The sequence below is a fragment of the Arvicanthis niloticus genome, chromosome 4, assembly GCF_011762505.2.
Source record: "Arvicanthis niloticus isolate mArvNil1 chromosome 4, mArvNil1.pat.X, whole genome shotgun sequence".
Classification (NCBI taxonomy): domain Eukaryota; kingdom Metazoa; phylum Chordata; class Mammalia; order Rodentia; family Muridae; genus Arvicanthis; species Arvicanthis niloticus.
This window is the reverse complement of record NC_047661.1, coordinates 112,241,916-112,254,676: the sequence shown is the minus strand read 5'-3', so window position 1 is coordinate 112,254,676 and position 12,761 is coordinate 112,241,916.

Below are 12,761 nucleotides of genomic sequence, written 5' to 3'. Positions count from 1 at the left end.
CTGACCCGTGGAAAACTGTGCAAGGGCCAGAAACTAGCAGGCCTGAGAGCAAGGTAACTTGTGCAGCAGGAAACGCAGCTGCCTCTCTGACCACCACTGCTCACACTGCTCACGAAGCACTCTTTTAGTTTGGCTATGTCTATAGGAAGAACTGGTCTACTGCCCAAAGCACAAGAATACGAAGGTCTTCACTGCAGTCTTCCACAGGAAGGCCTGGCTTCTCATCCACTCCCTGCTTCGAACTCCTGGCATATTTTTACCGGACCTTGTCCACTAAACCATGGTTTGCTGTCTGCTCTTTTCTCTGACTGGTATTTCCTTTTTCTTTCTTCTTTCTAATTCAAAACTTCAGTTCAACGCTTTTTTTTTTTTTTTTTTTTTAATGAGAATATCAGTTAAAATTCAACCTCAGAATTTTCACAATTGCATCACTAGCCAGCTATGGTTGAAGGCCCCTGAGAGAATAACTCACCCCGGGGCCTCAGAAATCTTGTTTTCCAGTTCTCCAAAGTATGTCATTTTTTTCTTCAAACTAAAACTCTTGCTATACTAAAAATATTCTAATCTATAAGCTTAAAGTCCTCAAAATAGAATGTTTACCCCACTGCCCAGTGGCCCGGGGAGTCCTGCCCTGCAACACACAGTTTACCCTGAGCTTCCATGAAGAATTCCGTGGAAGCGGCTTCTAATTGCCTTATTATATACTGAGCAGAAGTGCAGAGTTCTCAGTTCAACTTGCTTTCTTCCTGAACTTCTCAATTTTTACTGTTCCTCTGAATCTATACTTAATATACACCAATAAAATAAAACCCATCTCCCTTAAATAAATGAAATTGAAATGAGCCACAGCCGAACATCTGGCTCATTATGAATTACAAATATAACAGTACTCTCACCAAAACATTAATAACTTCCTCCCTCTCACACATGCACACATACACACTCACACACACTCATATACACATGCACACACTCACACATGCACACACATACACACATGCACACACATACACACATGCACATTCTCACACATGCACACACACACTAATACATACAAGCTGGAGATGCAATGGTATTGATAAAGGCAGGATTTGGGTACTTTATGTAGGAGAGAAGGAAGCAGACATTTTTCTTGCCTTCTAGGCATTAGCTTTCCAAAGAGCATGCTTAGTCTTAACCCCTCAAGGTGGCACCACCAGGCAGGAAGCATTACTGAGACCTTGTGGTGTGCTGGAACAGAGCAGGCTATGGAGTTCAGTGACCCTGGTTTGGAGCTGGCTCAGCTGCTCCCAGGTTTCACATGAATTATGTAACCTCGCCATACCTTATTCCTTCCCTGGGTCACTGTTTATGAGATTTTTTAAAAGCCCCAAGACACTAACATGAGATCCTTGGCACATGCTCAGTAAGACATGGCTAATTGCTCCATTTTGGGAGAAAGAAACTGGGACAGAAAAGCCCAAGGCCTCACATTCTTGACTTAAAAGTGTTCGATATTTTGTCACTTTTTCACTGATGCACTGACCCCAATTAAGCGTATTCAGATAAGGTTTTTCAAATAAGGTGTTTAAAGGGACAGGGCAGGCCATAAACTGGAAGGAAGTGATGAATGCCTCCCACTTCTTAGCGCTTGTCTTCATTATTCTCTCTCCGAAATCCAAAATGCATTCCCAGATGGAAGATTCTTAACTCAGTCTCTACTACACAACCAGCTCCTTGTTCATTAATTTCTGCTCGAGCCACGCTGCATTTGCCTATTTTAAATCTATCACCAGATGTGGATAAGGATAAAGTTGTCCACAGAGGAAGGGGATCTCTCAATCAACTGCTCTATCTAACAGTCTCTGTTAAACACATCAGGTCACCTTTGAGCAAAATAGAATTTACTCAGTTTTATGCTAGAATCATTTTTTTTTTATCTTTTCATAAACTGGCTCTCCACCCCCGCGCCCTCCACCTTTAATATTCAGTCATCCCAGAATTGAGAAGTATGATACATGTTTACTGAAACTGGCTGGACCATATTCAAAACCTGTGCAAACTTCAAAACACTTGGTGCGTTTGGTTCTAGGAACTTCCACTATGTCCTCATTCCCACTCCCTTTTCAAATTCCTTCCAGACCTGTAAACCTAAAACTATTTAAGTGTGGTTATTACATTCAGTCCCAGTGGTTTGGGGTTTTTTTTTTCCTACCTTCCTTAGAACATTAAAGTTCTTGCCAGTTGCCAGTCATACTCTCTTGTCACCTTCCTTATGTCACTGTCTGAGTCATAAAACCATAGCCAAGTTCACATGTGAGGAACCAGTAACTCCCATCTGTCTTAGTTAGGGTTTCACTGCTATGAACAGACACCATGATCAAGGCAACTCATATAAAGGCAAACATTTAATTGGGGCTGGCTTACAGGCTCAGAGGTTTAGTCCATTATCATCATGACAGGAAGCATGGCAGCATGCAGGCAGACATGGTGCTGGAGGAGCTGAGAGTTCTACATCTTGATCAGAAGGAGATATGATCCAGAGATCACACTAGCCAGAGTTGAACATATATACGAGGCCTCAATTCCCCACTTCCACAGTGACACACTTCCTCAAACAAGGCTACGCCTCCTCCAACAAGGCTACAACTCCTAATAGTGCCACTTCCCATGGGCCGCTACACCACCCATCCTGCTGCTGGAGATCAGGTGGAAAGGGTATTCCTGGTCAGGTCAACCCCGCTGCACTGAAAGCTTGAGAAGCAAGGACATTGAAGACAATTGGGAAACTGAATCTGCTTTTTGCTCTTAAGGATATGAAGGTCTGTTAGAGGAGTCATGATCAGGAATGAATAAATATAAGCAGTGTGAACCTGTAGAGTAAAAGGGTAAGATTATCTGGCCTTGTGGAGCAGAACTGGAGACCAGAAAAGGAGCTAGGAAAAGCTTGAAGACTGAATGTTATCTGTCCATCAGCCACTGCATGGGTATATATATAGATAGATAGATAGATAGATAGATAGATAGATAGATAGATAGATCTATTTCTCAGTAGTCAGAACAAACTACACAATGGAACATGGGTAAATTGCAAACACAATGTGCTAAATGAAAGATGCCACACAGTCATTCATGAGATCCTTTAAAAAAATGTGATAAAATTGTTCTAAGAGAAATTTTGGAAAAGGCAAAATCATAATGACAGAAAGCAGGTCAGTAGCTGCCAGGAGAATGGGGTAAGGGGCAAGGGAAGCACCAGGGAGGCAGGGCGCAGATGATTTGAGGGAGAATAAATTTTCACGTCAAAGTTGTGATGATGATTGCATGCAGGCATAGATCTCCCAAAAGAGATCTATGATATTGATAAATCGTCCAAATTTATCAATTTTAAGTATAAGAGCATAAGACGGCATTGCTGAGAGGAAGGGAATAGAAACATTTTGTTATTTCTGGAGCTGAAAAGCAGTGTGGCAAAGGCCAAGTGGGAATACACTGTAGAAACTTTCCATGGCCACGCCCCCTGCCTAAAATGTAGCTCTGGCACTGACACAGAAAGAAGCAAAATGGGGTTGGGGTGAGGGAAGCTCACGGTCTCTTTGTCTAGTCATCGAGATCAAGTTTAATGAGGTCACATGTTAACCTCAGATACATAAATGCAATCACTTACATCGTAAAATCGAAGCCCAGATAGCATTCTGTCCCAGAAATGTCCGAGAGCAATCCCGGAAGCAAAGTGTTTCAAACTGGGGGTAAATTTATCCCATCAGAATTTAGAAATGCCCTCACCGCATCACCAGTCTGTCAGAGAGGTTCTTTGTCTCCTATGTAAACCTAATTAAAAGTTGGTGTGCCACTTATGACCACGTAGACTGAAAATGGAAATTCACCACAATGAGTAAGCCAAAACAAAATTCTTCTTGACCTATCACAAAAATAGGCCTGTGAGACAATGACAAAGGCAGAAAAAGAAAATTAGACACGAAAAGACCAAGTAAAAACTGGAAACCCACCTTCGAGAGAAAGAAATTAAATCTACATCTCTCACCGTGCACAAAAATCTGTTTAAAGTGGATCAAAAAACTCAGCCTAAAACCTGGAACTTTCAAAGAAAAGCATAGGAAATACACTCCAAGTTACAGGGAAAGGCAATGGCTCTCGGCACAGCAGCTCTCAATAGACAGCACAGGACAAAGCCTCCAGATCAACAAGTGGGATTTCCTAAAATTAAAAAGCTTCTGCAGAGTAAAATAAAGTCCCAACATACAGACTCTCTGCATTTGGAATGGGGAGGGGGCACTTTTGCCAGCTGTATTCCAGACAAGGAGTTAATATCTAGACTGTATAAGGAGTGGTAAATATTAAATCTGGACTCCAGACACCTGCCAACAGACAGGCAGCTCTCAGAAGAAGAAACAAGAATGATCAGTAAATAGTGGGAGAACTGTTCAGCATTCCTCAGGGAGATTCGGATTAAAACTAGAGGGTCTACGTCACCCCAATGGGAATGCCGAGCATCCATAAAATAAATGACAGTGTGGGTGAGGATGTGGGGGAAAGGGATGAACCTCTGCACACTGTTGGTGAGTGTAAACTGGTGTGAACTGTGCAAATCACCTATGCAAGTTGGTCAGAAGGCTTCTCGAAAAGCCCGAAAATAGAACTACCATATGACCCAGTTGGACCACTCCTGGGCATTCACTCACAGGAGCCTGCATCCTGCCACAGATGCACTCGTGTGTTCTTGCCCACTTCTGCTCTATTCACGATGACCAGGAATCCGAAACAGCTGAGGTGCTCACCACCAGATGGACGAATGGATGATTTTAAAACGTGGTACATGAACACAAATGAAATTTCATCCTGCTCTAAAGAAAGCCGAAGTCATAAAATTTGCGGGACAATGGGTGAAACAACTTTATGACATTAAGGGAGGTAATTTGGGCTTAGACAAACAAAGCATGTTTCCTCTCATTTATGGATTCTGGATTTTAGTTGTGTGTGTGTGTGTATTTATGCGGGAATAAGTGTGAGTAGGGGTCAGGAAACATCCCAGAGGCCCACAAGGTGGGGAGAAAGAAACTTCAATGGAAGAGTCAATAAAACACACAATACCACAGGGAACAGAGGAATGCTGGGGACTGAAGGCCACAGTGACGCTAGGAGATGAGAGTGAAGGACAGAGGGGCAGAACCAACCAAAACGAAGTATGGGTGGAAAAGGTCATAAGGAATCATGTTACTTTGTAAGCTAATTAAAAACAAAAATAAATAAAATATAATTTAAAAAGGACCCAAGGAGACTGATTTTATAAGAAAAGCCCTTGCAGACCCGATTCAACTGTCCAAAGGTTGTTTCCTGTCACCCTGCCTCCAAGCCTCCCTGTGCAGATAACACCTAGTTTTGTTCTCTCCTATAAGAGCTGACCCAAAGAAATCCAGGGTCAGGGTGCTCTTGTACTCTGGGTCAGGGGAGCACAGTCATCAGTCTTCTGCCTCCACACACACTAGACGGGTGTCATTTGCCTGCCCACCATTCACAGGTCAGACTTCCTGCTTCCTTGTCTGAAGAAATCTGTGTGTAAGCACTGTTGCCTCCACAAGAAAGGTCATACACAAAAGATATTTTATTGAACCCTGATTTCACTGTTAGAAATTAATATAAAAATTTCTTTGAGGAAAATATAATAATAATAATAGAAAATACACATGGAATAGCACAAATATCCTTGCCTTCCTTCCTCCATTTCTCTTTTTCCTTTTCTTCAGGCTTTGCCCCTTTGCTTCATTGTGTGCTAACGAGATCACCCAAACCAACAAAACAACTCTCTGAAGATCACTGCCACAAACTCACATGGATAGAGACTGCCTTATCATTTATGCTACAGGAATGACAATGACATTAGTAATAACTACTGTCACAATAATCAGCCTGCACTGATCACCCATAACTTGTTGAGCCCCCTACAACACTGGTCTTTCAGACCGTGTGTAGCAGATTACGAGATTCTCAACTCCTAGATAAAAAGGCTTTCGATGCTGAAGCTCGAGTGGTAGATATGTACAGAGTCAAGACTGAACCCTTGCTCATCTAACTGAAGCACACTGAGAAGTGGACCCAGGATGAAGGAAGAATGCTGCTTTGTGTCCTAGTGGACATGGGGATGGCTATATTCCAAATTAGAAAATTATGTGTTGACCCTTACCTGCAAGACATGAGAAAATTATCTAAACTCTTTTAACATCCATCTGAGCCTTGGTGACTGGATGTAGAAAAACTTCCCATGTCTTGTAGCCAAGAATTATAATAAGGAAAATGATAGAGCCTCAGAGGGCTCTAATCCTTAAAAGTGAGCTGACACCAGGCAGGTAAGGGAAAGGACATCTCCGAGAGAGCAGCTGCAAGTATCATAGAACTTTCTGCATGTTGTATTTGACACTCAGTTATTTTTAAGGGGAGAAAAATGGGACTATCCTCATTACTCCCATTTTAATAACAGAAATATTAGAAACTGAGGGTCAGGCAGTCTGAGTCAACATCTGGAGATTTCCATGGCCATGGCCCTTGAGTAAAGGGTGTCATGGAACATACTACAACATACAATTTTGAAGGCAGCAAGTTTTCTATATCATATCCTTTACTCTTTATAATATTCTCCATTTTAAGTTTACTAGGTTAAAAATTCTCTCTCCCAAAGATCTGAGTGAATGATTTTCAGCTGACATTCATTCTAAAGCCAAGAAAAAAGCCAGGTTCAGAACTAAGTGCTTTAGTTAGAGAGATGACAGAGGTTCTGGTAAGTCAACAAAATGATGGACTGGGTATTAGGACTATCTTGTACCTCACGGGTACAAATAGGCATAATTATGCTCTAATTGTATTTTGAGAGAAAAGTTTTATTTTAACAGGAAGGGTGATATGTAGGAGGAGCTAAGGTGGGAGGAGTACTGAGAGGAAGAGAAGAAGTAAGGAGAGGAGAAGAAAGAGAGGAGAAGCAAGGTGATGAGAGAGAGAAAGAGAGAGAAGGGGGAGGACATGGAGGCAGATGTTCACATGTCTCCACCAGTCAAAGATAGTTGATATATCTAGGTTGGGTATTGGGTTACACTTCTGATTGAGCATTACCAAACTTATAAAGCCTTTGATTAACATTTTTAAAAAATTGTATAAAAGCAAAAAGGAAAAGGGGGCATGGGATAGGGGTTTTCTAGGGAGGGGAAATGGGGAAAGGGGATGGCATCTGAAATGTAAATAAAATATCCAATTAAAAAAAAAAGAAAAAAAAATCTTTCTCCCCAAACAAGTGAGGTTGAATGTGACACACCCTGTCGGCATAGGGCAGGGGTAGTCTCCACTTGAAAGTGACCTTTCACCTATGTCTCATTCCCTACTTTTTTTTACTTAATGAGGGTTTCTTGTCAGGTGGACTGAATTCCTAGGTGTGTGGGAACAAGGCTAAGGAAGCAAAGGTACTTTTAAAACAAAGGACTTGTTGCCCTGTACTCAGCACGAACTGAAAGGAGGCTCTCTGAGAGCCATCATGTTTACTTGCTCCCACGTCAGTCATCTAAGCAAACAACCAGAACCAGAACACTTGAGATGGATTCGCTATTTGAGAAATTTTTCTGAAGATTCCAGAAGTATGTTTAAGAGAAATAGCAACCCGCAGGGCAGGTGGAACTGAAGTACCAAGTCTAATCCAGCACAAGTTGAGAGTGAAGGAAGCTCACAAAGCAGACCATTGTGGAACTGATACGGAGCTAAAAGATGATGTTTTATAACAGAGAAAAAGGTAGTAAGGATTGTGGGGGGGCTCAACCAAAACTCATCAAAGCCGGGCTGATGGTACATGCCTTTAATTCCAGCACCTAGGAGGAAGAGGCGGGTGGATCTCTGTGAGTCTGAGGCCAGCCTGGTCTACAGAGCTATACAGAACGAGTTCCAGGACAGCCAGGGCTATGCAGAGGAAACCCTGTCTCAAAAATAAATGAATAAATAAATAAATAAATCTTACTAGGCATTGCTGTACATCAAGCGTCAATATATTACAAGCTTTGTGTTCATTCTATTTTCATAAACTTTTATTACAATATTCCCTTTGTTGTGGATGATGACAAGAGTGGGTGTCTTACTTAGCCATGCCATTCATTGGTTGAAGACTCAACCTCTTGACTTTTGACTCTATGGCTGAGCGCAAGGGCTCAGACACTCAGATACTTCTGTTTTGGAGCCTTGTCTTGGCGTTAAGCTCTATTCAGCTCTCTCCACATCACCTACACACCGTCAGTTATCAACTGGAAAGGAATGCCTACTTCCCAGATTGCTAAGCTGAACCTTACCTCTCGCACTAATGTGTGTAACTGGACATTTGAGGTGTAATTAAAGTTCAATGTCCAATAGAATGAGGCCCTATTTTAATAAGATTTGTATTCATTCTGCTTTTATAAATACTTGATTTATGATTTATCCCCTTTTCCTGTGGTGCCCTTATAAGAGAGAAATGATGGGCATAACCACACAGTAGGGCTGCCATGAGAGGTGAGCCAGCCATCTACAAGCCAAGGAAAGAAGCCTAGCCAGATGCCAACCATGTCTTGACAATAGACATCCAACCTCCAACGATGAGGAAATATGTTTTTATTTTTTTGTCATTCATTTTCTACAATTTTATTATAGCAGCCAGAGAAGGGACAAAAGGTACCCTAAAAGATATCTCACTCAATCATGTGTGAATTGTGATGGGAAGAAAACCAAAGAAAACCTAAAATAGGGTCCTTGGTCTTAGGCCGCCACTGACCTTGTTTGTTGGGTTTTGATATGTTTTCTTTTGTTTGTTTGTTTGTTTTTTTCAGAGTTACACCATAACTTTGTAAAGCAAATAGTAAGAGAAACTTGGCAGAAGCCCATTCATTTAACAGGACTCTCTGGAAACCAACCTCAGTGAGCTGGATATGAAGAATCCAGTGCCTAACTGGACAGAAGGCACATGGAAACAGGTAAATGTGGACTCATAATAAAAGCTTAGTAGCTAAAGCATGGGGTTGGAGCCAGGATACGATGCTTAGAATTCATGTTCTACTGTTCTTTGTAACATCGTGAACTTGGGAGAGACTACCTAGCCTCTTCTCCACATCTTGATTCTCTCATCTACAGCATGAGGTTAAGATGCACTGTAGAAGCAACATGAGACTGAGTGACCTACGGTATGTAAGATATGTTTGAAGTATACGGCTCATAACAAATACTCAACAAAGTATAGGTACTGTTGTTAATGCAGTAGAAAAGTACAAAGTCTAGTCAAGGTAACCATAGAGGGACAGTTATCTCCCCATAGAAATGTGATCATTTGAAGATTTTCCCAGAAAATCCAAATAATCTGCATCTTTATTGTTTGTGTTTATGTATCTGTGTGTGTTAGTGTGGTTCATATGCAGGCATATATGCATATATGCACATGTGGAAGCCTGAAGATACCAAGTTTTCTGATAGACCACTCTCACTCCATTCCTTTGAGACAGGCTCTCTTCCTAAATGTGGAGCTATTTAGGCTGGCAGCTGCTAAGCCCAGCAATCCTTCTGTCTCTATTCTCCCACAGTACTGAGTCTACAGACATACTGGTGTGTGGCTTTCTACATGGGCTCTGGGGATTTGAACTCAATACCTCACACTTGTGCAGCAATCACTCTTACCCACTGAGGCATCCCCCACAGCCCTTTGGTCTGCATTTGGTAAAATAAATATGTATTTGCCTGTCTGGTAGAAAAATCATACTTAAAGATACAATTCAGGCCAGGGAGAAACATAGGTAAAGGTAAAAAGACATAAAAACACATTTGAGCAGAGAGAACTATTTCATTCAACATGGTTGGCATACAGATTGAGGAGCTATAAGTTAGACTGTGGCACAGACTGTTTCTGACACACACAAAGCAGGAGCTGCTTCGATCTAACAGCTTTGACTGCCTCAGTAAACATCTCTGCAAGTATGGTGCCTACACTCTGCAGAATCATCAGGGCTCTTGACTGCTTTTATCTCTGTCTTCATTCACATGGTCCAAGGTTTCCATATTCCAGTCTATGAAGAGGAAGAAAGTGAAGAAGGGATCTACCATGCCTCAAGGGCAGAAGCAACAAGTTCCATATGTCCCTTCTCTCCACATCCTCTCAGCTACCTGGACACATGGAGACAGAGGGTATAAACAAACACCTTCTAAGAAGTCATTTTCCTGTACCAAAATATTCCTTGCAGGTTTTCCTATTTTCCTCTGAAACTACCCAAAGTTCACTATGAGAATTGTTTCATCAATAGTATTTCTAAAGAGAAGTCTTTTCATAAACTACAGAGTTTCTGTTATTACTTGGGTTCTCGCTAAAATTGTTTCTGCCAGCATAACTCTGATCTATGCACTGGGCGGCCCACAGCCCCTTAGCCCTGATGCTTGCTGTGAGCATCTAGCTCTCGTTTGAACTTAAGGGGAAAAGAGCAATTGTTGGGCTGTAGCGCAAGTGCGGGCATGGGTCCATTGTGGGTCCCGCGTGTCTGCTGCCCCAGCGGGCTGGACCATCTCTCAGGGAAGCAGAGGTGTGGGAATTCGACTGAGTTCACTCCATGCTGCTGCGCTGGGTGGACATTGGGCTGTGGGACACCACAGGGCTCTACTCCTGGGTGGGGAGAACACAGTCTGAGACCCCACAGGGGCCAGAGCTCTAAGGCTGGGGGGGTCCCTGGGCTAGGAGGTGGCCAGGGACCGACTGGTCTCAAGCCCCTGGGCTCTCAGGCCCCGCTGAGAGGCCACAGAAAGACTGAGATGGGGCATATGGGCTGGATCGACCCGCAGCTGAAGGGGTGAGGGGGACGAGCTCCAGCAGTGCCCCACGGAGAAGAGAGACTCTTGGTCACTGTGACTCACTTGGCTGGGGCTTGGCTAGATCGGCTAGCTCATTTGAGTCAGTGGTCTCTGCGGCTGGAACGCAGAGAGATGTCAGGAGGTTAGAAGGCGGCAAGGTAGTTGAAGACCTTCTCCACGGTTCCCCAGGGCAGGCCCCAAAGAAGAGAGATAGTCCACAGTTTTAAAATGTTTATTTTCATGGTGGAAAATGGATGAAGCTATACCCCATATTCTTAGGGCAGGCCTGAGGTTAAATACCTTTTACAAGGAGGAGGGTCTAGGAAGGAATGCTTAATTGGCTATGCCCTCTGGCCTTTAGGTATCTCATGAATAGGAAGGTGTCTTGAGGTTCTACAGCCTGTGTCATGCCCTCTACCTGTGCTACGTGACTGATGGCCACAAACCTCTTTTTGGTAGGGGTTGTGGAGGGCTGAAGCTAAGTGAGAGCAGCCAGGGGGCCCAGGAACGAACAAAACTCCTACCATCCCTTTAGGGTCTCTGGGGTTCCAAGCAAGCTTGACTAGGTACCCAGCTGCCTCTCACAGCCCACCGCCCCACAAGCAATCTCCAGATCAAGTGTCTGAGCCCATGGATTTGCTTCTGAACAGACACACAGAGCCATGGTTTTGCTGGAGGGACCTTTATTATTTATAATTATAATTGGAATTATAATTTTAACAATGAAGTAAATTAAAATAGATAATTTTCACATGTTATTAGACTATCTGACTAAACTAGTGAAATTAATAAGCAAACATTGACAAGTTTTTGAAAGTTAAAAAATGGTGTGTTTATAATAAGTGCATCTAAATATCACAGGAAACACTTAGCTCATGAAAAGATGGATTAAAATTTATCCAATAAAATCGAGAAACTAAAGATGGATAGATAGAGATCATAGTTTCTTCTCTGAACTGTAACAATTCTTTTTGGCTGTGTTGCTTGCTTATTTTAAGACCTGATATAGCCAGGTATTGTGGCACATGCCTGTCTATAATCCCTGGACTCTCGAAACTGACAAGAAGATCTGAGTTCAGTTCCAGCCTGGGCTCTCCAGAAAAGCATTGTATCAAAACAACACACAAGTAAGGATTTGATGTAGAATAGTTCTACTAGCTAACACTTAGTTTGTTTGCCAGTAGAAAAATCTTGAAAACTCTGAAACTGTACCCCTGTGTTTAGTTCATTCTCCATCATAGGAAGACAAAATTCCTACAAGTGGAACAAGTTTACCAAACGCTTCTCATGCACAGCATGGGAGCTGTTGTCCTTACCTGGCCAAGCCCAGAGGAAAAATCTATGCCTTCCATCCCAAGCCATCATAGTGCCTGAAACATGAAGGGATTCTAGCACTCAAGAAATGGATGGATGGATGGATGGATGCATGGATGGATGGATGCATGGATGGATCTATGTATATGTGTATGTATATATGTATTAATGGACGGGTAGATGGGTAGGTGGGTGAATGCGTGGGTGGATAGATGGATGAATGGATGGATAAGTGGATGGGTGGGTAGGTGGATGAATGGGTGGATCGACAGTTGGGTGGGTAAAAAGCTAGCATTTCCTGGCCTCCAGGTACTTATTACCAATTTCAAAAGTACAACTTGTACATAGATGCATGATTCACACTACATTTCACAACGGAGATTACAATCTGAAAGAAAGTCTATTTAAATGTCTAATAGGCACTTTAATTTATAAGCCAAACAGGAAAGGCTCCAATTAACTTGCTGATTAGCACTTCATTTTAGAAGAGAAGCAAGGAGTCATCACAGAGATCTTATCATCTGGAAGAAATGAAAATGTTATTAATAATGAAGCGGTACAGAGATTGAATCTTGGGAGTGGATTTCAAGGCTCCCTTGGGCCCTTTCCCAGTGCCTTTTGTA